Source organism: Salvelinus alpinus, chromosome 28 (genome assembly GCF_045679555.1).
Source record: "Salvelinus alpinus chromosome 28, SLU_Salpinus.1, whole genome shotgun sequence".
Taxonomy (NCBI): domain Eukaryota; kingdom Metazoa; phylum Chordata; class Actinopteri; order Salmoniformes; family Salmonidae; genus Salvelinus; species Salvelinus alpinus.
The window spans coordinates 26,371,448-26,398,580 of record NC_092113.1 but is presented as its reverse complement, the minus strand read 5'-3'; the positions used below and the strand labels follow the sequence as shown (position 1 = coordinate 26,398,580).

The window sequence follows — 27,133 nt, the reverse complement described above, 5'->3', positions numbered from 1 at the left end:
GATTCTCTGGTCTGATAAAAACAAGATTGAACTCCTTGCCCTAAATGCCAAGTGTCACGTCTGGAGGAAACCTGACACCATCCCTACTGTGAAGCATGGTGGTGGCAGCATCCTGCTGTGGGGATGTTTTTCAGTGGCAGGGACTGGGAGACTAGTCGGGATCGAGACAAAGATGAACGGAGCAAAGTACAGAGAGATCCTTGATGAAAACCTGCTCCAGAGCGCTCAGGACCTCAGACTGGGGTGAAGGTTCACCTTCCAACAGGACAACAACCCTAAACACACTGCCAAGACAACGCAGGAGTGGCTTCAGGAAAAGTCTCTGAATGTCATTGAGTGGCCAATCCAGAACCCGGACTTGAACCTAATCGAACATCTCTGGAGAGACCTGAAAATAGCTCCCCATCCAACCTGATAGAGCTTGAGAAGATCTGCAGTGAAGAATGGGAGGAACCCCCCAAATACAGGTGTCAAGCCAGTAGCGTCATACCCAAAAAGACTTGAGGCTGTAATCGCTGCCAAATGTGCTTCAACAAAGTACTGAGTAAAGGGTCTGAATACTGTCATATCCGTTCTTTATTTTTAATGAAATAGCAAAAAAAATCTAAAAAACAGTTTTTGCTTTGTCATTATGGGGTATTGTGTGTAGATTGATGAGGGGGAAGAAACGATTTAATCAATTTTAGAGTAACCTAACAAAATGTGGAAAAAGTCAAGGGGTCTGAATACTTTCCGAAGGCACTGTATATGTACTATAACCATGTGGCTGTCTGTTAGTACTCTGTGTTGGTTGAGCACGTCTGACCAGTGTTAAAGTCATAACCTACTGGCCCTGGTTCTGATCAGTGGCCTGAGCAGGTTATAAGAGCAAAGTTGACAGCTCACTTTGAGACGTAACTCAGCCACAGAAATGTGGGTCTTAGAAGGGGTGAGGAGGATAGGGTATATGGCCAGCTGTTCATAGCGTGTCACATGCACACAAACAAAGCGGAAATCACACTAAGCAGTTAATGAGATCAGATGTCCTGTCACTGTGTAGTCAGGGAAGACTTACAGTTCCTCCCTCCCGCTCTACATTCCTCTCTGACTTTCACCCCTGATGTCAACAACAGTTTTCCCAGATATTATCCAATTGCATAGTGCAGTAAACAAGAGCTTCATCATAGAAAGATCATCCCCGTCTGCTGAGTGGAGGACTATGTAAAACGATGTATTTGATACCATTCCACTGATTTCGCTCCAGCCATTACCACAAGCCCGTCCTCCCCAATTGAGGTGCCACCAACCTCCTGTGGTACACAGACAAGATTTACTTGGGTCCCAGCCCATGTGGGGTGGAGGGGAATGTGGCAGCTGATGTACTGGCTAAACAAGCACTTTCCTCCTTGTCGCTGGCCCACACTCCAGGATAGTAGGTGGCGGTAATGCACCATAACGTTGACGGCCAAATGCCGATGAACCCCCACCGAAGAAGACATATTTTCTTTCAGTTGGACAAGAAAACATCGTACAGATACTTACGGTGTAGTAGATTAAAGTATATATTTGCATATTTCAATACATGTATCAGCTTCATGAGCGACAATAACATTCTACGCGTGAAATGGAGTCTGCTTACAGTCGGTTCGATTCATATGACTTCGAGGTGGATCCGAATTTCCAGAGTGGTTTGAAAAATCTTCAGGCTTCCAGCGAGGAAACTGTTTTGGGGATTAAATTATTATTTTACAATCGGTACGTGTTGCTGACATCATATTTTACCAATCATATACATGAGCACTAAATGGTGAATAAATAGTACTATATTTGTTTATTATCAAAGAGTGCGCTCAATAACTCAATTGTTTACATTTTTGTTGATGGGGCATAAAACTGATTCGGCGCCGCCAAATGTCACATCGATAGCTAAAATGCCGGCAACTGTAAATAAAAGCCCACCTGCAGAATATTTATGTTTATTCACGGTTTTCGCCAGACCCGTCCAGGGATGTAGTAGAGGATAAACGCCGTTTAAGCACCTTTTTATGTGTGAAATAGCTTTTACTCGCCTTTTTATTTAGTTAATTATATTTTAACCGCGTATTATTGCGTCACTCATCTCTCTGTCCAACGGGAAACTGCCTACGAACTACCTTAGGCCAGACCTATAGTGTGAGAAGTGCGTGAGAGGTCGCTGACAGTGGGATTTTTTTCAACATCCATCGATTCCTGGGGTGTCAACAGACATCCCCCAAACAAAAACCCCCTGACTCTCGGAGAATGAGTGTACAACTAGTAAAAGTCGTTGATATTTCAGTCAGATGTCTAGTTAGCTATGTAGCTCAAGGGCTCTCTGGCTATAAAGATGGACTACTATAAATTCTCATAACAAAATACCTTTTCTTAACAGTGAGTAGTGAGACAGACAGTGGTGAGTCAGGCTGCAATGAAGGATGCAAAGGAGATACACAGCAAGAGGTAGCATTGAAGCAAGTAGGGAGAGAGGTTAGTAGTACAGTGCTTCTCAAATTTGGGCTCCAGGACCCATGTGTGGTCCCCTAAAATGTAAATAGTGTCCCCTGAGAGAATCTTTAATCTTAATAAAACACATTAATAACTTGTTTCTCTTCAAATGGGTAAGGAATACAACATTTTAGAATGAACTAAGGGCCTTTCACACTGTCAGAATTTCCTTTCATGTCATGATGTGTTGGGACAGCCTGTGTAAGCTAAAATCTAGTGAAATATAAAGAGAATCTATTATGTACTCGGAACAAAAATATAAACAACATTTTTCAGTATTGACTTACCACTCATATATGTAGTAAATAAGTAGTGAAAGGTATTATTGAGTAGAACATCTAACACCATTCCCAGACTGAACGTGCACCATTGTGTGCAAATTGATTTTGTCCCCCCACACCAAACGCGATCACGACACGCAGGTTGGAATATCAAAACAAACTCTGAACCAATTATATTAATTTGGAAACAGGTCGAAAAGCATTAAACATTGATAGCAATTTAGCACGCTAGCTAATTTGTCCTATTTAGCTAGCTTGCTGTTGCTAGCTAATTTGTCCTGGGCTATAAATGTTGAGTTGTTATTTTACCCGAAATGCACAAGGTCCTCTACTACGACTATTAACCCATACATAAAACGGTCAACCGAATCCTTTCTAGTCAACTCTCCTCCTTCCAGACCTTGTCTTCTTTGCACTTTATATGGGGATTGGCATCTAACTTTCATAGTATTACCACGACGACCGTCCGACCTCAGTTCATCTTTCAATCACCCACGTGGGTATAACCAAGGAGGAGATGGCACGTGGGTATCTACTTCTATAATCCAAAGAGGAGTTGGGAGAGGCAGGACTTGCGGACTTCAGCGTCACAAATAGAACTGACTTCTATTTTGGCGCTTGGCAAGGCAGACACTCGTTGGCGCGCGCGAGCAGTGTTGGTGCAATAACTGAATAACATGTATGTGTACATTTATTTTGTAATGCACGCGACGTGAGCGGTGTGGTCAGAATGTAAGCTAGTGATCAATAGCATTTTTTTTCATTAGGTTTTTGCAATATACTGCCATCTTGTGGCGACTAAACAATTGCATATAGGAACTATTACAAAGCGATGGTCCTTGAAAATAAATATTAGTGCTTGAAAAAGTACTTGAAAGTCCTTGAATTTGACTTGCCACTGTCTGACTGAACCCTGTAATGGGATATTTCATTAGAGCAAATGTACTTTTTATTTTCAAGAGGATCATTTGTTTACAAGTCTCCCAATAGTAGATCCTAAGTTTTTCTGTTGACAAAAGCAAAACAGTTGTATTCTCCTCTGTAAGCCATTTTCTTCGAAAACCATGAGGTATTGAAATGACCATGGCTATATGTAACCGATGTGAAATGGCTAGCTAGTTAGCGGTGGTGCGCGCTAATAGCCTTTCAAACGGTGACGTCACTCGCTTTGAGACCTTGAAGTAGTGGTTCCCCTTGCTCTGCAAGGGCCGCGGCCTTTGTGGAGCGATGGGTAACGATGCTTTGTGGGTGACTGTTGTTGATGTGTGCAGAGGGTCCCTGGTTCGCGCCTGGGTCGGGGCGAGGGGACGGACTAAAGTTAAACTGTTACATATACATCTTAAAGATTGTGACTATTTGTTTGTTTTTCACATTCTTCATTGTATTTATCTTTGCTAGATTCGTCGAGCCCATTGACTTGGATGGGTACAAGCAATGGCGTGTAAGTTCTACTGCCCTGTCCTCGACATCCTCCATGGGTGACAACATTGAACAGTTGGAGAAGTTTGACCACTTGACTATTGCAGATTCAAATTCTGATATTTGTGAAAGTACCACTGGTGGAACCTCAGCGAACACAGATGCAGCCCTTTCATTCAAGGAAGTGTTCCGGCTAGTCCAAGCAGGAGAGGAGGTCCCAGGCCTGTCAAAGCTGGACATAAAACCTAATAACCAAACTCCAACTCCCTCGCAGATGGAGAGGAGGACAAAACCCTGGGAGAACTCTAAGACACACATGTGACTTGTACACATTACCTTTTCCCTCACTGTCCACCTTTGAAGAAAAGTTCATTTTGACCAGCTGTTAATATCCTCTAAACTTGCAATAAAAACATTTTTTGTTGTTGCTTTTCACCATTTGATCAAATAAGATAAAAATCGTCATTGCATTGTTCCTGTAGAACTTTCTCGATCTGATCTAAAACAACTACACCAAACATGTTAAATAGTTCCAGTTTGACTCCTTTTATTTCTGAGGATAGTGTATTAAGCGAGGGTGATATTAGCACCGTGGAGTTGCTGGTTGTGGAGGAGCAGCCATGTAGTGTGATTGGGGCCAGCGCTTAGTGTTCATCTTCTGCTTGGTGGCAGTGTCTGTCCTCGTGACCTGTGCTGATGGTCCTTCAGAAGCTCTGGGATGGGGAGCAGAATGCTGTAGGGCATGGCCTTGTCAACTGTCAACTACAGAGACAAAGACACAAAATAAATAAACAGGCACATCCTTATCCCTTTTGATTTTGAACAACAGAGATGGTGACTTAATACTCTCTAAAAAATGACAGAGCACTACACATCTGAGGCCAGGAAACGGTCCCATAGAGTCAGTTGTAGGGCTTTACTATATGTCGTCTTACCTGCTCTTGACTGCTGAAGGTTGGAGGTCAGAGGCACAGGGCGGAAGGTGATGTCTCACTTTCTGTTTGTATGCTTGTCCTGAAATGCTGCTGGTCTGAGGGAAGGACTGTTAAGGCAACACTCAATTGTTAGGCAAAGTAACCACACAAGAAAATGTGAGTTGCAGTCAGTACTTTAATGTGATGTGTGTAGACGACTGGTGAGTGTGGTTGGAATGTGTCTGGTGGAAAAAGTACCCAATTGTCATACTTGAGTAAAAGGAAAGATATCTTAATAGTGACTCAAGTAAAAGTGAGTCACCCAGTAAAATTCTACTTGAGAAAAAGTATTTGGTTTTAAATATACTTTAGTATCGAAAGGAAATGTAATTGTTAAAATATACTTAACCCTTGTGTGGTGTTCATGTTTTTGTTATTCACCCAATGTTTGCGGGTCTGATGGACCCACAACATTATTGTTTAAAAAAAAAAATACAGCCATTACAATTTACATAAAAAGACTTAATGAATACTTAGATGTTGACATATCAATTACAAGCAGTATAGACAGCATACATGGTTAATATTTGCCATTTACCTCTGCTAGATCACAGTTGTCAATAAAAGCACTATTAGTTTTATAAAATTAGATTTTTTGTTAACAAAAATCTATTATAATCAAGACATGGGTGGAATAATCATGTTTATCTTGAACACAAATTAAACAAGGTTTTTATCACTATTGATGTTTATTGCTTTGAACTGAACAAATTGTAAGGACAAATTTTACATACAGTATTTTATGGAAATTATAAATGAGCCCCATTGAAAACTAATTAAGGCTGGTCTACACACCACACGAGGGACAGAGTTTTACTGTATGTGTGTTGCAAATGTATTTCTTGCACTTGATGCATGTGTACTGTGTCTTCCTGTCTTTCTTGGGTCCACACACATTGTAGTGCTTCTTCTTGTTGCTACCGGCTGCAATCTAGAATGATGAAAACACTTACTCACTCACTCATTCACATATATAGTTACAGTAGGCCAAGGTAGGAGAGTCAGACACGCACACATGAAACAACATCACTCACACTTACTTCCGGTATTGGAGTTGTTGGTTCTGTGGGTCGGGCGGATGGGGCATCCTCATCCTGAATCCTCCTCACAATGGCTGCAGAAGCTGAGGTCCTTGGGATATGTTGCCTCCTTTGGATTTAAGGTCTCACCAATGCCTTGCCCAGCTCCTCAAGAAAGAGCCATCTCATCTGGAGCTTCCCTCTGTTCCAATCTGGGTTCAACGCCATCCAGATGACAAACACGTTGTACTCCGAGATGTCCAAGATGTTGAAGAATATCACAAGTGGCCAGCGTAGGGTTCTTCTTTTGCAAGTATCCAGTCACCAGCTTGTCTAAATTGTCCACCCCTCCTTTTGTGGCATTGTAATCCATTATGATTTCTGTTTTTTGATGTTCCTGGCCACAGATCCTCCCATCCCTGTGCAGCGTACTCATGAGTACCACATTTTTGCCTTTCTTTGGCACGTACGACACTAGAGACAAGTCGGCCGTGAACACAAACTTAGAGGAATTGATTGGCCTGTTCCGTGTATTCAACAGCTGAGGTGGGAGCTCTGGCTTGTTTTTTCGTACTGTTCCTACCATCGTCAGCTTCCTCTTGAGGAGCTCCTGTCCCAGCGTGTGTGAAGTACAAAAGTTATTGCATGTGATGTTGTGGCAACGGAGTCCCTGTGTCACGTCCAGGACAACCTGCATCCCTTGGTTCTTCTCAGGGGCTCCTCGATCTGGCTTCCCCGTATACACTTGCAAGTTCCACGCATATGATGAAGCAGCATCACAGGCAGCCCAGATCTTGATTCCATATCTGCAGGTTTAGATGGTATGTACTGCTTGAAGGTGCAGTGGCCCATAAATGGCATAAGCTACTCATCAACAGTAACGTTGGGCCCAGGGTTGTAAAACAGGGGAAAGCAGTCCACCCACTTGTCTCACACTGACCTGATTGCAGCTAGCTTGTGTCTCTGCCGCCGAGTTGGTCTGGTGTCTCGGTTATCGAAGCGGATAATCCTTGAAATAATGTGGATGTTTTGCAGAAACATTGTTGCACGGAAAAGTTCTCTGCCAGTTTCTGCATCCCGCAGTGATTCTGTGGGATGTGGAAACAGCAGCAAGGATACGAACCTCAAAGTATGTATATAAATGAGTTTTATCCATCTCCCCATTCTCTCCAAAAACACGCATTGCCTCCAAATTAGTGCAGTGCAGAATGATTTTCTGGATGGTGTCTGGGATGAACAGTTCAAAAGAAGACTTTACATCCTGCACATGAGTAACTGCCATCCGCGTCGGCCCTAGTTGCATCCTTATCACATTGGCAGCCATGCGGGGTGGCTCATTCCTTGGGCAAGAAGACCATTCAATTTCACAATTTTTTTTACATCCATATTTCTCCTCCTGCTGGCTGCTGACGGGCAGGTCCTGGGGCTGGCTGAGGGTCAATATCATCCTCTTCTTCTAACTCACTGTCAGACTCATGATCCTCATCTTCTGAAAATTCTTAATCTTCCAAAGTGGAAGACGTTCCTTCCACACTAACTTCTCTCTCTGTAAAAATTATTTCTAAGGCCTTCTGAGCAGAGATAATTTTTGCCATACTGATTGATTGTGGTAAGGAGCCACACATGCAAAGCTATTTATTTGTTGTGTCCCTCCCCCAATTTGCACCTTGCTGGGGTAGAGTGTGGGAAAATACAGAGTTTTGTACAATGTATCGAAAGAATGTATTGTAATAATATTGTGCAGGTTCCCACAATACATTGTGTAGTTTCACACACTACAAAGGGTAAAAAGTGCAAGAAAACCGGGAGACAGGCAGACAGACAGGGAGACAGACAGGTTCTTGGTGCTATGTTGAAACAGCAGGCCCAGGGAGGAGAAAGACAGAGTGAAGGCACACAGCAAAAATGTTTGTTTCATTTTTACTTGTTTTCACCTACACACACACTCTTCCACACTTCTATTACCCTCGGGTCCAGTGGACCCGAACACCACATATGTAATATAAATGTGTAGGTGGGTGCACAATGTGCACTCAATGAAAATGTGTTATTTTACATGTTCTTCACAGAAAATTAGCCAAGTCCAATGAGTCTCAGGTTGAAAAGATCATTAATTGGGGCCTCCCGGGTGGCGCAGTGGTCTAGAGGCTAGCTGCGCCACCAGAGTCTCTGGGTTCGCGCCCAGGCTCTGTCGCAGCCGGCCGCGACCGGGAGGTCCGTGGGGCGACGCACAATTGGCATAGTGTCGTCCGGGTTAGGGAGGGTTTGGCCGGTAGGGATATCCTTGTCTCATCGCGCTCCAGCGACTCCTGTGGCGGGCCGGGCGCAGTGCGCGCTAACCGAGGGGGGCGGGTGCACGGTGTTTCCTCCGACACATTGGTGCGGCTGGCTTCCGGGTTGGAGGCGCGCTGTGTTAAGAAGCAGTGCGGCTTGGTTGGGTTGTGCTTCGGAGGACACATGGCTTTCGACCTTCGTCTCTCCCGAGCCCGTACGGGAGTTGTAGCGATGAGACAAGATAGTAATTACTAGCGATTGGATACCACGAAAATTGGGGAGAAAAGGGGATAATAAAAAAATAAAATAAAATAGATCATTAATTGTATAATGTTTCTTTTTGTAAACATTGAAAATGCGTCCCACAGACCCAAACAGCCCGCTACAAGGAGTTGCTAGAGCGCGATGAGCCAAGTAAAGCCCCACCGGCCAAACTTTCCCCTAACCCAGACAACTGTGCGCCGTCCTATGGGACTCCCAGCCACGGACGGTTGTGGCACACCCTGGGAATGAACCCAGTTCTGTAGTAATGCCTCTAGCCCGTTCTGTAAGCTTGTGTGGCCTATGACTTCGCGGCTGAGCCGTTGTTGCTCCTTGATGTTTCCACTTCACAATAACAGCACTTACAGTTGACCGGGGCAGTTCTAGCAGGGCAGAAATTTGACGAACTGACTTGTTGAAATGGTGGCATCCTCTGACGGTGCCACTTTGAAAGTTACTGAGCTCTTCAGTAAGGCCATTCTACTGCCAATGTTTGTTTATGGAGATTGCATGGCTGTGTGCTCGATTTTATACACCGGTCAGCAACGGTGTGACTGAAGTAGCCGAATCCACAAATTTGAAGGGGTGTCGGCATACTTTTGTATATATAGTGCAGGGATCATCAACTAGATTCATGCGCGCCATTTTTTTCTTGAGTGGATGGTCGGGGGACTGGAACATAATTACAAATTATTTGTAGACTGCAAATTGCCCACAAGAAACCCAAACAGATACAATATTTGACTAAAGTATAATAATTTCAAACCTTGCTTACATTTGATCAGGTGTCTTTCTGTTATGTGTGGAAATACTTAGGAATAGGTTTCCTAAATTAAAAACACTTGGAGCTGATTTCCTGGTGTTTTTACATGTTTTTTATGTCCAACAATGAAAAGCCATATATATTTAACCAGTTAAATAAAACCAGCTGCAGGCCAAAATCGGGGAACCCTGATATAGTGTATCATACTAAGTGTCTCAGATTTACAGTATGTACAGAATAATACGAAATGCTCTGAGACCAGGTTGGTTCCAAAGGCCCAGACCATAATGACTGACCATAGCCACACCAAATGTTTTAAAACGTTGTCTCCTGCTGAACGCGCCTGAGAACGGCAGCGTGGAGGAGAAGAGTCAGGATGTTATAGGATGAACAGGGATGAAACATCGGCTGTCGTGGTTCCGAAATACAAAACTATGTTGAAAGGATATAAGACATATTTCATAAACCAAAACAATATTATAAAAATATTAATGTGCATTTTGTTATAGAGTGGGTAATCGGCGTCTTGAAGGGGAGGTTCCATATTCTTGATGGGCTACTTCCTTTTCAGTTTGTGAAAATAGGGAGGTGTTTTCAACTTTGATAAATATGTCAACAAATGTGGTATTCAACAATAACATGTTGGGGGATGGGTAGTGTCCAGACTCCTAATTCAAGAGCTCAAATTAAAGTAAAATCTTAACATGAAAATCAAAGCAGTATACCTGGTCAACCTAGTCAATTAAGCCAAATCATCTGTTATTGTTAGCTCATTAGACACATTCCTTAGTGTTGATATGATTGACTTAATACATGTCCCAGCATCTACCAGCATCTACCTTACTGAACTGCTCTACACCCTGCACTGGCTGTGTGAAAAGGCAATGCAACATTGCTCTCCTTCAACGTGAGCAAGACAAAGGAGATGATCGTGGTCTACAGGAAAAGGAGGGCCAAACACGCCCCCATTCACATCGGCGGGGCTGTAGTGGAGCGGGTCAAGAGTTTCAAGTTCCTTGGTGTCCACATCACCAACAAACTGTCATGGTCCAAACACACCAAGAAAGTCGTGAAGAGGGCACGACAAAGCCTTTTCCCCCTCAGACTGAAAATATTTGGCATGGGTCCCCAGATCCTCAAAAAGTTCAACAGCTGCACCATCGAGAGCATCCTGACCAGTTGCATCACCACCTGGTATGGCAACTGCTCGGCATTTGACCGTAAAGCGCTACAGAGGGTAGTGCATACGGCCCAGTACATCACTGGAGCCAAGCTTCCTGCCATCCAGGACCTACAGTGGAGAGAATAAGTATTTGATACACTGCCGATTTTGCAGGTTTTCCTACTTACAAAGCATGTAGAGGTCTGTAATTTTTATCATAGGTACACTTCAACTGTGAGAGACGGAATCTAAAACAAAAATCCAGAAAATCACATTGTATGATTTTTAAGTAATTCATTTGCATTTTATTGCATGACATAAGTATTTGATCACCTACCAACCAGTAAGAATTCCGGCTCTCACAGACCTGTTAGTTTTTCTTTAAGAAGCCCTCCTGTTCTCCACTCATTACCTGTATTAACTGCACCTGTTTGAACTCGTTACCTGTATAAAAGACACCTGTCCACACAATCAAACAGACTCCAACCTCTCCACAATGGCCAAGACCAGAGAGCTGTGTAAGGACATCAGGGCTAAAATTGTAGACCTGCACAAGGCTGGGATGGGCTACAGGACAATAGGCAAGCAGCTTGGTGAGAAGGCAACAACTGTTGGCGCAATTATTAGAAAATGGAAGAAGTTCAAGATGACGGTCAATCACCCTCAGTCTGGGGCTCCATGCAAGTCTCTCTGCCACCGCCCGGCAAGCGGTACTGGAGCGCCAAGTCTAGGTCCAAAAGGCTCCTTAACAGCTTCTACCCCCAAGCCATAAGACTGCTGAACAATGAATCAAATAGCCACCTGGACTATTTACATTGACCCCCCCACCCCCACCCCCTGTACATGTACAAATTACCTCGCCTAATCTGTACCCCCGCACATTGACTCGGTACCGTGTACAGTTGAAGTCGGAAGTTTACAGACACTTAGGTTGGAGTACTCCAGACATTTCTTGTTAACAAGCTTTAGTTTTGGCAAGTCGGTTAGGACATCTACTTTGTGCATGACACAAGTAATGACAAGTAATTTTGCCAACAATATAACTCACTGTATCACAATTCCAGTGGGTCAGAAGTTTAAATACACTAAGTTGACTGTGCCTTTTAACAGCTTGGACAATTCCAGAAAATGATGTCATGGCTTAAGAAGCTTCTGATAGGCTAATTGCCATCATTTGAGTCAATTGGAGGTGTACCTGTGGATGTATTTCAAGACCTACCTTCAAACTCAGTGCCTCTTTGCTTGACATCATGGGGAAATCAAAAGAAATCAGCCAAGACCTCAGAAAAATAATTGTAGACCTCCACAAGGAGGAAAGGCTGCTCAGCAAGAAAGAAGCAACTGCTCCAAAACCGCCATAAAAAAAGCCAGACTACGGTTTGCAACTGCAAATGGGGACAAAGATCGTACTTTTTGGAGAAATGTCCTCTGGTCTGATGAAACAAAAATAGAACTGTTTGGCCATAATGACCATCGTTTTGTTTGGAGGAAAACGGGGGAGGCTTGCAAGCCGAAGAACACCATCCCAACCGTGAAGCATCAGGGGTGGCAGTATCATGTTGTGGGGGTGCTCTGCTGCAGGAGGGACTGGTGCACTTCACAAAATAGATGGCATCGTGAGGTAGGAAAATGATGTGGATATATTGAAGCAACATCTCAAGGCATCAGTCAGGAAGTTAAAGCTTGGTCGCAAATAGCTCTTCCAAATGGACAATGACCCCAAGCATACTTCCAAAGTTGTGGCAAAATGGCTTAAGGACAACAAAGTCAAGGTATTAGAGTGGCCATCACCAAGCCCTGACCTCAATCCTATAGAAAATTTGTGGGCAGAACTGAAAAAGCGTGTGCGAGCAAGGAGGCCTACAAACCTGACTCAGCTACACCAGCTCTATCAGGAGGAATGGGCCAAAATTCACCCAACTTATTGTGGGAAGCTTGTGGAAGGCTACCCGAAACGTTTGACCCAAGTTAAACAATTTAAAGGCAATGCTACCAAATACTAATTGAGTGTATGTAAACTTCTGACCCACTAGGTATGTGATGAAAGAAAAAGCTGAAATAAATCATTCTCTACACTATTATTCTGACATTTCACATTCTAAAATGAAGTGGTGATCCTAACTGACCTAAGACAGGGAATTTTTACTAGGATTAAATTTCAGGAATTGTGGAAAACTGAGTTTAAATGTATTTGGCTAAGGTGTATGTAAACTTCCGAACTTCAACTGTATATAACCTTGTTATTGTTATTTTATTGTGTTACTTTTTATTTGATTTCGTACTTTAGTTTATTTTGTAAATATTTTCTTAACTCTATTTCTTGAACTGCATTGTTAGTTAAGGGCTTGTAAGTAAGCATTTCACGGTAAGGTATACCTACACTTGTTGTATTAGGCGCATGTGATAAATAAAATTAGATTTTTGTAGACTCTGCTTCTTTCTCCTGAGAATGCAAAACATGAATTGTGACATCATTTATTATGTTATTTGTCATGTGATTCAGACAAAACAATGAATTTCAATAAAAACCTAATAACGTTTTACCTTATTTATAAATTTTCTATTTATACAGAATAGTCTTTTAATTAACCAATGTGTTTTACCTGAACCTCCTTGTCCATCTCTTGTGCTGAAGTTCCAACAAGCCGAGGGTAAATGTGGCCTTGCACAGAATCTGCTGATGGTGTCCACTGCCTTAATGATAAAATCCTCATATCGTGGGACACGGAAAATGAAACTTTGCTGGGGAGTCCAGGTGATAAAATCAGCATGACAGACAAACATCTGCAGCTGCACCTGTGAAAACAAATGGAAAAAAGTAGCATGCACCTCAGCCCCATGACAGCCTAACAGTATAGGCTCTATCATGGGGATGACCTTCAGGCTGGTGTAATTCCACATAATTCTATATGATGCTTTCACACTGATGTATAATGGTAATAAGATTAAAATTGCACAGTGACCATACCTGAGTGTAGAAGGAGGAAAATAAAGTATTGAGATGTTGTTACGGGATTTTTGTGTTTAATGACTAAAATATGTATACATTTGACTTATAACTAAACAGAATACTACTATATTACTGTAAGAAGGAATCTTATTATAATCATAAATGTTGAATGTTATGTGTTCCTTGTTAGAAAGAATGGGTTTATCTTCAGACAGGCTAGAATGATGTCTCTACCCAGGGAGGGGAAAGACCTTGGGTTGGTTGTAGATAGTTTAACAGGTGGCAGACAGTAATGAGAACTCGAACTATACTGCCATTGTATCCAAGAGGAGGATGGACATTAAAACCTATGACATCATCTTTATTATATAACCTGATGTAAAATGTATTATGATCAGTACTCTCGAGAATAAACGCTATTGATTGATTGATTTTAAGACTGGTATCTGTCCATTTTATGCTGATAATTATCTTACAAATTCTTATTTATGGGCAGAGTGTTTTAATTGAATTGGTTAATAAACACAGGAATGAAATTCCTTTAACAGATGTCCCCTGTTGTCTTCTGTCCAGTGGTCAGTTGAGTGGTCATTTGCCCATTTAAAGGGATACTTTGACTCAAGTACTCCTTTGCCCAGTGGCGTGCCGTGGGCCTGGGGCCTGGGCCTTCAGTGAGGTCCTACACAGTCTCACCCGAATTAATCCACCTCTTATTACCATCATTATGATGCCATGGCTCTAGACACTATACATTTAGACAGAAACGCAGTATAACCAGGCGTTGCGTCACCTTCAAATTGACATTTTTTATTCAGAGAATTGCAGGGGAAGAGTACAATACAGTACAGTTCAACTAATAGGCAAGAACATAGTCGAGTGCAACAGTTATATTAATATTCTTCTTCTATCCACTTCTGGTCCACAAACTTTGAGCTTTAAGTCCCCCCCCCAAAAAATACAGTGTGTTCACTAAACAGCGCATTGTCGCACCCAAAGCAGTTTCACCGTGATGATAAAGACACATAACTATTCACTGAAAATAAAAGAAAACAAATAATTTGCAACATAGGCTATTTGCCAATTTATTTTGTTAATATATAGGCTATTTAATATTAACAAAATAAAATGCGAAACATACATACACATTTAATTAAAAATAAAATGCATTGTATTCCTACTCACCAAAGACTGATTATTTGAACACAAAATCCTTCCTCCTTTCTTTCCTCAAGAAGACTTCAATGACTCTGTTGTACAGTCTATCTGTGCGTTTTAGTTCCACCAATAAGTCATTTTCTATCGACATGGAGGCTAATGCTGAAAGCCGAGTCTGTCCAGTAGCATTTCTGGAATACGTTTTGATTCGCTTTAAGGCCGAGAATGACCGCTCGACAGAAGCCGTGGACACAGGGATAGTCACTGTCACACATGTCAATGTGTAAAGTTGCCCCATGTCCTCATTCAGATTTTTCTGCTTAAGGAAATCATACATTACAGTCAGTTCTGTTTTTAGCTTGGATAGGTCGAACAGTGTTCCGTGACTCTCTGTTAAGCTGGAGAAGGCTGTTTGCTGGAATTTTTTCCGGTAGGTCTGAAAGTGCTGGGGGTCCAGGAGGGAGAGAAACATAAATTTTTTGTGGTCTTGAAACCTGTTTCGTATCTGGCAAAGAATGTTGTCCAGAATATTGCTGTGGAGTTGTTGGTAGTATGTGCGAGGGTCTCCTTGTGCTGGGCCTCTGCGTGCGCTGGGTGAACTTGAGATGCGCGCTGTGTCATCGTAGATTTGACTGAACCTGCGCCTCTCTCGCTCAATTGTGTCACAACTCGTTCACCCTTGTCAGGCAGAATTGTACATCCAAAGTTTGTTTCTGTAGAATTCCAAAAAGCACATCCGAATAATTAAAAATCCCATTGAATGTTTCAAGCAAAAAACAAAACTCAAAATCATCCAAACGTGCATTAAATCCATCAGCCATAAGCACAGTATCCCCGTCATGTTCCAGTAAGTGGTTAAACAGCTCCTTTAGGGCAACTCTCTTTTCAAAGACTGCATTGACCAATCTAGATGTATATTGCCACCTCGTTGGTGCAACCTTAGGAAGACGACGCTTGCAGATGTCATCCAGCAGTTGCGTGCGCTTAGGGGATCGTGAGAAAAATGCTGCAAGGCCATTGAGGTTGGCAAAGAAGACCTTGCATTCTTTAAGCTTTGAGGCTCCGAGTCAGTACTAAATTTAGTCGATGTGCATAGCAGTGAATGAATAAGGCCATCGGTGCCCTCTCCTTAACTTTAGCCTGCACCCCATTGAGTCCAGATGCCATGACTGCTGCGCCATCAAAACACTGTGCCACAACTTTATCCAGACTACATTCATTTCCCTCCAAGAAACGGAAAATAAGAGCGGCAATGTCATCAGCTCGCTTGCCGCTTGTCACATCTTCAAATCGGATAAATCGCTCCTTGACTCCTGTGTCTGTCACATAACGCAGGACGAGTGAGAGCTGTGCTGCATTTCCCACATCTGTTGTCTCGTCCACCATAACAGCAACAAAGGGAGCTTTTTTAATCTCCATTTTGATCTCTTCTCCCATCACTTCAGCAATAGCATAAATTAGGTAATTTTGTATTTTGCCTGACGTCCCAATGAACACTTTGTTAGTGGACAGGTGGTATTGTAAATCTGTGTTGCTTTCAGAAAGAAAAGAAGCTCCACGTAGTTCCCTTTGTTTGTGGAGTCAGCACTTTCATCGTGTCCCCTAAATGAAAGTTCCTGTTTACCCAAAAACATGACACAATCAATGAGTCTTTTCAATATTTCCCTATTTTTCTTCACCTTTTCATTGTGCAGCTCCGTTGCCCTGCGCGCTTGTTTGTTGAGCTGTAGATCCACTCGGGTGTCCCCAAAAGTTTTCAAAAGCACCATTGCTAGTAAGTGCCCAGCCGTACTTTGGTGTCTCGTTGCTGCCTTGGTTAGACAACTTGCAAAGCCAGTGTGGCTCCAAACACCAAATCGATCACTTGCAAATAATAGGCATTCCCAGCAGTACAGTTTGCAGTGCTTCTCGGAGCCTGTGAGCCATTGATAGCGCTCGTAGTTGGAACTTTGAAAGTGGCGGACGAACCCCTTTCCCGCCTGTGACAGGCTTTGTAGCGTCGGCGTCGGGCGACCTCTCCTTACAATGTCTAACTTTTCTTGAAAAGTTCGTCTTGAGAATGGCGTTATAATTATATCCTCGACCAAATCGATATCTTCTCCTCCTTCCGCCATTGTGGGTTGAAAAAACAGCTTAGTAGTATGCGAATTAATTCGTTTAACAAATTCAGTTTCCTAGTTCTGAGGTTCTGCATAGACCTGCCCATAGGACCTGCCTCTCAATATTGGTAATCCAATCAAAAGACGTGCACGCACTACGCCTGCTAGCTAGCCAGCAGGCGTACAATAGCCAACTCTAAAGCTGATTGGTTGACACTAAATTTTCATTTCCATTCACTTTAAGCTACAAGCGCCCGTACTGTTGATTCTGAAGGCCTGAGGGCAGATTTTAGACCCCTGGCAACACATGATGGCTGAATATGATTGGATAAAAGATCTAACATAAAGACCAGCCCTCCAAATCTCAACCTGGGGCTGGAAGCAGTGCAACCAAGAGGAAAGCTATGAAGAGTATAACTCTTACTCTGGGGAATAATTTAATACATATTTGTGGGAAAATATATTTAAAAAAAATTATATTCTGATGATGTTTAGGCCAGCAGAGAAGGCCTTGCTGGCCCACCACTGCCTTTGCCACAGCACTCACATGATATGTATCCATCACAAGAAAAGTCTATATATGGCATGTCTTTAAAATTCTACAGCCTGCCTTTTCTGCTTTCAAGTTAAAATGCACCCAGAAATATTCTTCAAAAGACAAGGGAGATCTCTGCTGGGCAACCCAGCTTTCCATCTTCGACCAATCTATCGAAGCGCAGCTCAGAGTAAATATATTTCTTGCATTTTCCTTTTCCAAATGGGCGGTTATGTAGATTGCATATAATTCTGTATTTACGATAGCATAGCTTCATAAGGTCCGATAGAGACCCAATCCTTTTGTTCCTCAGTCTTCCCACTCTTTCATTCAAACCCAACCCCCTTTCTTTGTGTAACCAGCTGTCATATCGATTTTCGTCCACTAGAGACGTTTTCTTTTATGACATAATTAGTAATCAATGTATGATCCATCCTGTGTATATGTAATTCAGGTATTTAGTAAATAAATATTTAAACCAAATGTATTGCTGATTCAACTTGTTAGCCAGGGTTCGTGAAGATAACCAATAATTTTACGACGTTCAGATGAGACTGAATAAGGTGACGATTAATAATTGACTGCTATTGATATAAAAGATTACCAGGTCTTTAAGGGTTTATTCGGAAGACAACAGCTATAAACATTCTTCCGTGGTGCCCTGACTTCCTAGTTAATTATATTTACATGATTAGTTTCATCAGGTAATATTAATTACAGAGAATTGATTTTATAAAATAGCATGTCATATCATTTAATCCATAGTAAAGACATGACAGTATTGAACCAGGGTTGTGAAAACATCAGCATGGTCCTTGAATGGTCCCTTATCAATGAGAGCATCTGGAGCAGCTGCTTTTCCTGTGAAGTTAAAGCTTTGGGGATGGGTCTCCTCCAACTTATCACACAAGTCAGAGTTATACTTAAACTAAATCTTTAATCACTTATTAATAAGGGAGCAGGTCAATACAACACACACATATAAAGTGAATCGATTGAGTGCTCTACGATAATGATGGCTGGTCGACGATTCACGCTCAGATGATTTGTTGAGAGCCCCGAGACAAAAGTACAAAGGTCTTTTATAGCCAAGATACACCCCTTTCAACCTATATGACGAACAACAGATATATAGAATGGGTCACAAGGTTAAGATCTGTATGAAAGATACCTATAATACATAGCAGACAGTATCTGCTGTGTCAACAGTTTTCATTGTGTCTGGCCCTCCGACTCCAAACTGGAACCATCTCTTCCTGGTACAGTATAGAACAGAAACATTAACTCATGCTCTGGAATGCTCTTTAGGTTTTATCACCAAAAGACATTGTACATCTCCTGTCAGTGTTATCTTCCAGAGGCCCATCCTCAGTAGAACACACACACAATAGTTAAGAGAATACTCTATTCTGTTACATAAAACAACCATTTGATGCAATAAAAGTATTATAACATAGTCTTGAAATTTTCCACCATACTTCCTAGTTTATTTTTTATTTATTTTTCACTGTATAATTCAATATCTTTAATCATCGTTGGTTCTACTGTTTAGGTGGATACCAGGCACAGGCGATGCTAGTACATGCCACGCTTGTGTAACCCAGGCAGACAGAGGCTTCCAACTTGAACAGGAGAGCAGCAACATTTGAACAGCTTTCACCTAGTCTAAAGAATAAATGAAGGCAGTCAGTTATGCTACCAATTCCATTTAATTTCCACCAATCCAGATTCCAATGCTGAAAAAGTACTGCTCTTTCAGGAAGTACATTTTTGGAATTTAAATGGAATTGACCCCCAACATGAAGTCAGCTTTGAATATTTTCTGAATTTAAGTGCACTTTAAAAGGTATGTAGTTACTGCTTTTTGCTTACCCTCCCATGCTGTCACAGTGAGCAGCTTTTATCTTCCCATAATTTTTAACAGCCAGTCAGGTGTTGTGAGGCTTGTCAGTAACCCTCGAGGATGGTTTGACCTTGGTCTTGAAAATAGTCCTGTCAGAAGCTTCAGATTTTACACGGTAAATCACGTGCTCTCATCCACAGAGATCTGTAGTTCATTTTATTTGCTGTGTAAATGTCTATTCATGAAAATAAAAATGAAACTATTATTAACTATTCCAAGTGAAAATGTACAGATGCACTAACAACTTTAAAGTTTGAATTCAAGTAGCATTAAACTGTAAAAACAACAAAAATGTATTCCATTTGGTTGACAAGGCCTTGTCAAGCTAAATTGTTTATACAGCCCACTGTTAAATCAAGCAGCCATCCACACTCAAGTTAGAAGCATCAGTAAACGTAGGACTGCTAACCAAACCTGAAAAATCAAACATCTCACTGACAGATATATTATTATTTTAGTTATAGGCCTTTCGCGCTGACATCCAAGTTGGAGGTTGATGGAAAAGATGATAGTGAGTAGGATGATGTATTTATTGGAAGTTATGGGTTTGATGAGGGTAGCACAGAGTGGGTTCAGAAAAGGGAGGTCTGCCATGGATGCCCTGATAACAGTTAGTAAAGAGATAGCCAAGGCCCTGACAATAAAAGAGGTGATGAGTGTTGTGTATTTTGACATTGAGAAAGCTTACGATACCATGTGGATGGAAGGGTTGTTGATCATGTTGAGTGCATTGGGGGAGGTCTGTATAACTGGATCATGGACTTCCTGTTCGTTCGAGTCATACGGGTGAGGGTGGGGTCAGAATTGTCAATGTGGTTTGAAGTGGACAATGGTACTCCTCAGGGAAGTGGTTAGTCTGGTGTTGTTCACCTTGATGATAGATCACATATTTAAGGAGGTGGGACAGGGAGTGGGTGTGGCCTTGTATGGTGATGATGGGGCTGTATGGAAGAGAGGTGGGAATGTGAAATATGTGATGAGGAAGATGCAAGAAGCTGTGGGAGTTGTGGAAGATTGGTCTCTAACATGGGGGTTTAGGATGTCTGTGGCCAAGTTCTGCTTTATGGTGTTTTCTAGGAGGAAGGTTAAAGATGTTAGGTTGCAAATATACAGTCAGGATATAGGTAGGGTGTGTGAGTTGAAGTATTTAGGTATGTGGTTTGATGACAGGCTTACGTGGAAGCGACATGTTGAGTATATTGAAATTAAGGATATGAAGATGCTGAACCTCATGAGAGCCGTGGCAGGATATGATTGGGGGTCGGATAGACAAACACTTATATATGTATCAGGCATTGATCAGGTCATCTGTGGATTATGGGTGCTTTGTATATGGATCTGCGGCCAAAATGGTACTCCAGCGCCTGGATACTATACAGTCAAGGGTCCTGAGATTGTGTGTGGGTGCCTTCAGGACAACACCTGTTGAGGCATTGTAGGTGGATAGTGGGGAACTGCCACTGAGGATAAAGCGGGCCAAACTTGCATTGGCGTACTGGGCAAGGTTGAAAGGGAGTTCAGAAGGACATCCTGCGGTCACGGCAACTGGGGAATGCTGGGAGCGAGGAGTGGGTAAGCAGGGTGGACAATCGGGCAGAAAGTGGTAGAATATGGACTGGGGAGAGAAAGATAGGGCCTTCAATTGCATTGGAGAACGTTCCACCCTGGCTGTTTCCGAAACAAGGTGTAGATGTGGATATGATTGAGGGTAGGAGAGAATGGGGTGAGGACGTGAGATGGTGTGTGTAGAGATATATAGATAACCATTGTATTTTTAAGTATATAAATAGATGGTTCAAAGGCTCCAGTCAGTGGTAGGATGGGGGCAGGGGTGTATATCCCAGATTTCAGAGTATGTAAGCAGTTAACTGATGTGTCAGTGTATGCGGCCGAGTTGATGGCCATGATTACAGGTTTGAGATGGGTGGAGGAGGTGAAAACACTCAGTGGTGATCTACTCTGATTCGGTTGCAGTGTTGAGCAGTGTGAAGACGGGCAGGTCAGATAGGGGAGACTTGTTTGTGGAGATGATGGTACTGTTAATGGGATTGGAGAGGATGGGAGTGGTGATAAGCTTTTGCTGGGCCTGTCATGCCAAATAATGTCCCCCGGACAAATAGTGTCCCCCTCTACGTCACAATGGGATTCGATAAACTATTAGCGTCCGTGCTATATCAATGGTATGATGACCTTGGAGGTCATTACAGCTGCAGCTTAACTTGGTATTTCTTTGTAGAATTTGACCATATGCAGTGTTGTATTACTCAAGACCGGACTCAGACCATACTCAAGACCAGACTCCGGTCTCGAGTCCGGTCTTGAGACCACATTGTGAGTTTCTCGGTCTTGTCTCAGTATTGGATACATTTGTACTTGGTCTTGACTGGGTCTCTAGGACTCCTAATTTCTTCCGGAGACTAGCCCAGACCAGTGGAGTTAAAACAAATAATTATCAGCTTCCATTTAGAAAGCGCATTAAAACCGCTTCACCATGCCAAATATATACACTCCTTTCTTGAAACATTAATACCTGCAAACTTTATATGTATTATAGACATCTTTGCTCAGTGGAGAACCTATTGAACCTAGGCCTTCAATGTGTGACAGGTTCGTGATGCTGAAAGGACAACAACGGTAATACCAGCGCACTCATGTAGGAGAGTGCACTTTTTGTAAAATACAAAGGGCCAGTGCCATAGTGGAGGCTATACACAGGTATGCCTCCCCACATGCACAAAGTAGCTTACACAATCGCAAAGTGTGTGAAATATATTCAAATGCGCGCTGCACACATAGCTTAGTTTCAGCAGAATATAATTTGCAGGCAGCAATAGCAGCAGCTCTCAACTGGTTTTGGCATGGAGCAGCTCACAGAAGAATGACATTGGTAGGCGGTAGGGTAGGTAGAAAAGACCTACCAAACTTATGACATCTACCAGTAAATGCTAACTAAGACAACAATGGGTATGCATACCAGGTATTGAAAACGTTTGGTCCGAAGTCTTTGTTAGTAGGCTATTTGTGATGCCCAATTCAGTCATCATGCCCTGTTTGTATCAGGGGCGTAGGAAGATTGAGCAAAAACAAAAAAATATTACATTATTATTACAAAAATACTCCTCAGCGACAATGTTTCACACAAGTTATTTTCAAAGACATGGATAACAACAGCAAGCAAGCTCCAATAAAAAAACACAGTACCACTCACCAGATGATGATCATTTGAAACATAACTTCTTGTTGAAATTTAGGAGAAATTAGCCACAACATCCTCTTCAATAACACCTGCTGCAGCCGCTGCCAACTAGCCTACAACAAAAGATAGCTAGCTAGACCTTGGGAAAACTACTGCTCGCTGTTGTGCAGTGACCTGTTTGGCCTTTGAGAAGGCAGAAATTTCCACGTTTTTTGTAAAAACGGTCCCACCCATTTCAAGTAAAAATGTAATTGGTTGATTACACTGACACTCCAAAATGTTGCCCTAATACAGTTGAATGGCAGATGCCTTCTATCTAGCTTCTGATGGCCTAGCCAACCAAGCGGTTTCTGTTTTCTTTCTTCCCAAAACAGACTGCAACTCTTTGTTAAGGGTTTCAGTGACTTCCTTAGCGGTGGTTGCTGATGTGCATATGGTTTAATCATCAGCGTACATGAACACACATGCTTTGTTTAATGCCAGAGGCAGGTCATTGGTAAAAATAGAAAAGAGTAAAGGGCCTAGAGAGCTGCTGCGGTACATTCCACTAAATAAAACCCTCTGAGTTATATTAGATAGAAAGCTCTGAATTCACAATATAACAGAGGTTGAAAAGCCATAACACTAACGTTTTCTCAACAACAGGTTATGGTAAATAATATCAAAATCTGCTTTGAAATCTAACAGTACCACTCCCATAATTTTATTATCACTGTCTTTCAGCCAATCATCAGTCATTTGTGTCAGTGCAGTACATGTTGAGTGCCCTTCTCTATAAGCATGCTGAAAGTCAGTTGTTAATTTGGTTACAAAGAAATAACACTGTATTATGTAAAACACAATTTTTTCCAACAGTTTGCTAAGAGCTTTAAAATCTCATTTTCAATGTCTGTGTCCAGTGTCTATGTGTTTATATGTTAAGGGGGTAATACTTGTTATGTTATCCATGTAAAGAAATATAAACATTTTTATAATTAAATGTATGGTGTTTTCCGTTTATGCGCATAGCCAGTCAGTTTCATTGTTATGCTATACATTGTTATATTATGGTTGTAAATGATAAAATCAAGTAATTACTACTTCAGTAAGGATATACACTTTATTCAGTGACTTTAAGTTTGAAACTTTTTGATCTGATCGACAGTTCCAAAAAATGTATGAAGTGCAATTGCTAAATAATTCCAATAGATGGCAGCATAAGACCACAAATGACATTTCTCCCTAGATAAACCATTGTCCCCCGTCATCAGCAGCCAGCTTGCGGTCACAGGAAATCGCCCGTGTATGCTCTTTTCTGTCCATTTCCACACCGCTAACGCAATATGAAGGACTTGAAAAAGTAACAGATTACTGTGACTGGTCCTATCTGGCCGGACCGCAAGCAGGTCCCATCTGGCCGGCAGACCCTATCCGGACCTACCTACATGGCCGGCCGGACTAATCTTTGGAATTAATAAGAAATATACACTTGATTTCTCAGATGCCTCTCCAATGTCTTTATGGTCTGCTATGAAATAATAACTTTGAATTGCTAAATACTTCCAATAGATGGCATTCATAAGACCACGAAGCATCAGTTATAGGCTACAAGCAGCAATATGATTGACATAAAATAGCATGCAACCAAAGACTATATGCCCCATGATTTTCTGAAAATAATTACTCATTACTTTACAGTATATACACTAGTTTAAAAGTTTGGGGTCACTTAGAAATGTCCTTGTTTTCCATGAAAACATGCATGAAATGAGTAGCAAAATTAATAGGAAATATAGTCAAGACGTTGACAAGGTTATAAATAATGATTTCTAATTTAAATAATAATTGTGTCCTTCAAACTTTGCTTTCGTCCAACAATCCTCCATTTGCAGCAATTACAGCCTTGCAGACCTTTGGCATTCAATTTGTTGAGGTAATCTGAAGAGGTTTCACCCCATGCTTCCTGAAGCACCTCCCACAAATTGGATTGGCTTGATGGGCACTTCTTACTACCATACGGTCAAGTTGCTCCCACAACAGCTCAATAGGGTTGAGATCCGGTGAATGTGCTGGCCACTCCATTATAGACAGAATACCCACTGCCTGCTTCTCCCCTAAATAGTTATTGCGTAGTTTGGAGCTGTGCTTTGGGTCATTGTCCTGTTGTAGGAGGAAATTGGCTCCAATTAAGCGCCATCCACAGGGTATGGCATGGCGTTGCAAAATGGAGTGATAGCCTTCCTTCTTCAAGATCCCTTTTACCCTGTACAAATATCCGACTTTACCACCACCAAAGCACTCCCAAACCATCACATTGCCTCCACCATGCTTGACAGATGGCGTCAAGCACTCCTCAAGCATCTTTCCATTTTTTCTGCGTCTCACAAATGTTCTTCTTTGTGATCCGAACACCTCAAATTTAGATTTGTCTGTCCATAACACCTTTTTTCCCCAATCTTCCTCTGTCCAGTGTCTGTGTTATTTTGCCCATCTTAATCTTTTATTGGCCAGTCTGAGATATGGCTTTTTCTTTGCAACTCTGCCTAGAAGGCATCCCATTCGCCTCTTTACTGTTGACGTTGAAACTGGTGTTTTGCGAGTACTATTTAATGAAGCTGCCAGTTGAGGACTTGTGAGCCGTCTGTTTCTCAAACTAGTCACTCTAATGTACTTGTCCTCTCGCTCAGTTGTGCACCGGGGCCTCCCACTCCTCTTTCTATTCTGGTTAGGGCCAGTTTGCACTGATCTGTGAAGGGAGTAGTACACAGCGTTGCACGAGATCTTCAGTTTCTTGGCAATTTCTCGCATGGAATAGTCTTCATTTCTCAGAACAAGAATATACTGACGAGTTTCAGAAGAAAGTACTTTGTTTCTGGCCATTTTGAGCCTGTAATCGAACCCACAAATGCTGATGCTCCAGATACTCAACTAGTCTAAAGGCCAGTTTTATTGCTTCTTTAAATCAGAACAACAGTTTTCAGCTGTGCTAACATAATTGCAAAAGGGTTTTCTAATTATCAAGTAGCCTTTTAAAATTATAAACTTGGATTAGCTAAAACAAAGTGCCATTGGAACACAGGAGTGATGGTTGCTGATAATGGGCCTCTGTACGCCTATGTAGATATTCCATTTAAAAAATTGTCCGTTTCCACCTACAATAGTCATTAACAATGTCTACACTTTATTTCTGATCAATTTGATGTTATTTTAGTGGACAAAAAATGTGCTTTTCTTTCAAAAACAAGGACATTTTTTAAGTGACCCCAAACTTTTGAACGGTAGTACAGTGGGGCAAAAAAGTATTTAGTCAGCCACCAATTGTGCAAGTTCTCCCACTTAAAAAGATGAGAGGCCTGTAATTTTCATCATAGGTACACTTCAACTATGACAGACAAAATGAGAAAAAAAATCCAGAAAATCACATTGTAGGATTTTTAATGAATTTATTTGCAAATTATGGTGGAAAATAAGTATTTGGTCAATAACAAAAGTTTATCTCAATACTTTGTAATATACCCTTTGTTGGCAATGACAGAGGTCAAACGTTTTCTGTAAGTCTTCACAAGGTTTTCACACACTGTGCTGGTATTTTGGCCCATTCCTCCATGCAGATCTCCTCTAGAGCAGTGATGTTTTGGGGCTGTTGCTGGGCAACACGGACTTTCAACTCCCTCCAAAGATTTTCTATGGGGTTGAGATCTGGAGACTGGCTAGGCCACTCCAGGACCTTGAAATGCTTCTTACGAAGCCACTCCTTCGTTGCCCGGGCGGTGTGTTTGGGATCATTGTCATGCTGAAAGACCCAGCCACGTTTCATCTTCAATGCCCTTGCTGATGGAAGGAGGTTTTCACTCAAAATCTCACGATACATGGCCCCATTCATTCTTTCCTTTACACGGATCAGTCGTCCTGGTCCCTTTGCAGAAAAACAGCCCCAAAGCATGATGTTTCTACCCCCATGCTTCACAGTAGGTATGGTGTTCTTTGGATGCAACTCAGCATTCTTTGTCCTCCAAACACGACGAGTTGAGTTTTTAACCATCAGTAACACACTACGCCGCCAGGGACTCAAATCCTGCAGTGCCAGACGTGTCCCCCTGCTTAAGCCAGTACATGTCCAGGCCCGTCTAAAGTATTTAGTCAGCCACCAATTGTGCAAGTTCTCCCACTTAAAAAGATGAGAGGCCTGTAATTTTCATCATAGGTACACTTCAACTATGACAGACAAAATGAGGGGAAAAAATCCAGAAAATCACATTGTAGGATTTTTTATGAATTTATTTGCAAATTATGGTGGAAAATAAGTATTTGGTCACCTACAAACAAGGAAGATTTCTGGCTCTCACAGACCTGTAACTTCTTCTTTAAGAGGCTCCTCTGTCCTCCACTCGTTACCTGTATTAATGGCACCTGTTTGAACTAATGAGCGTATTCTCTCCTCATGAGAGACAGTTTCATCATAGTGCTTGATGTTTTTTGCGACTGCACTTGAAGAAACTTTCAAAGTTCTTGAAATTTTCCGATTTGACTGACCTTCACGTTTTAAAGTAATGATGGACTGTCGATTCTCTTTGCTTATTTGAGCTGCTCTTGCCACAATATGGACTTGGTCTTTTACCAAATAGGGCTATTTTTTGTATACCCCCCTACCTTGTCACAAC

At 41.9% G+C, this 27,133-nt stretch overlaps 2 long non-coding RNA genes across 2 annotated transcripts; one reads left to right on the top strand and one right to left on the bottom strand.

Moving 5' to 3' along the window:
• The first annotated feature begins 1,439 nt into the window (after nucleotides 1-1,439).
• Nucleotides 1,440-4,637, top strand: LOC139557531 (uncharacterized). The gene is made up of 2 exons (XR_011671402.1): nucleotides 1,440-1,734; nucleotides 4,182-4,637. It is a non-coding gene; the product is annotated as an uncharacterized lncRNA (long non-coding RNA).
• Nucleotides 4,638-4,727: 90 nt separating this feature from the next.
• On the bottom strand, nucleotides 4,728-22,702 carry LOC139557532 (uncharacterized). Its single transcript, XR_011671403.1, has 4 exons — nucleotides 22,506-22,702; nucleotides 22,272-22,344; nucleotides 13,259-13,451; nucleotides 4,728-10,784 (listed from the first exon to the last, which is right to left on the bottom strand). It is a non-coding gene; the product is annotated as an uncharacterized lncRNA (long non-coding RNA).
• Between the last annotated feature and the right edge of the window lie 4,431 nt (nucleotides 22,703-27,133).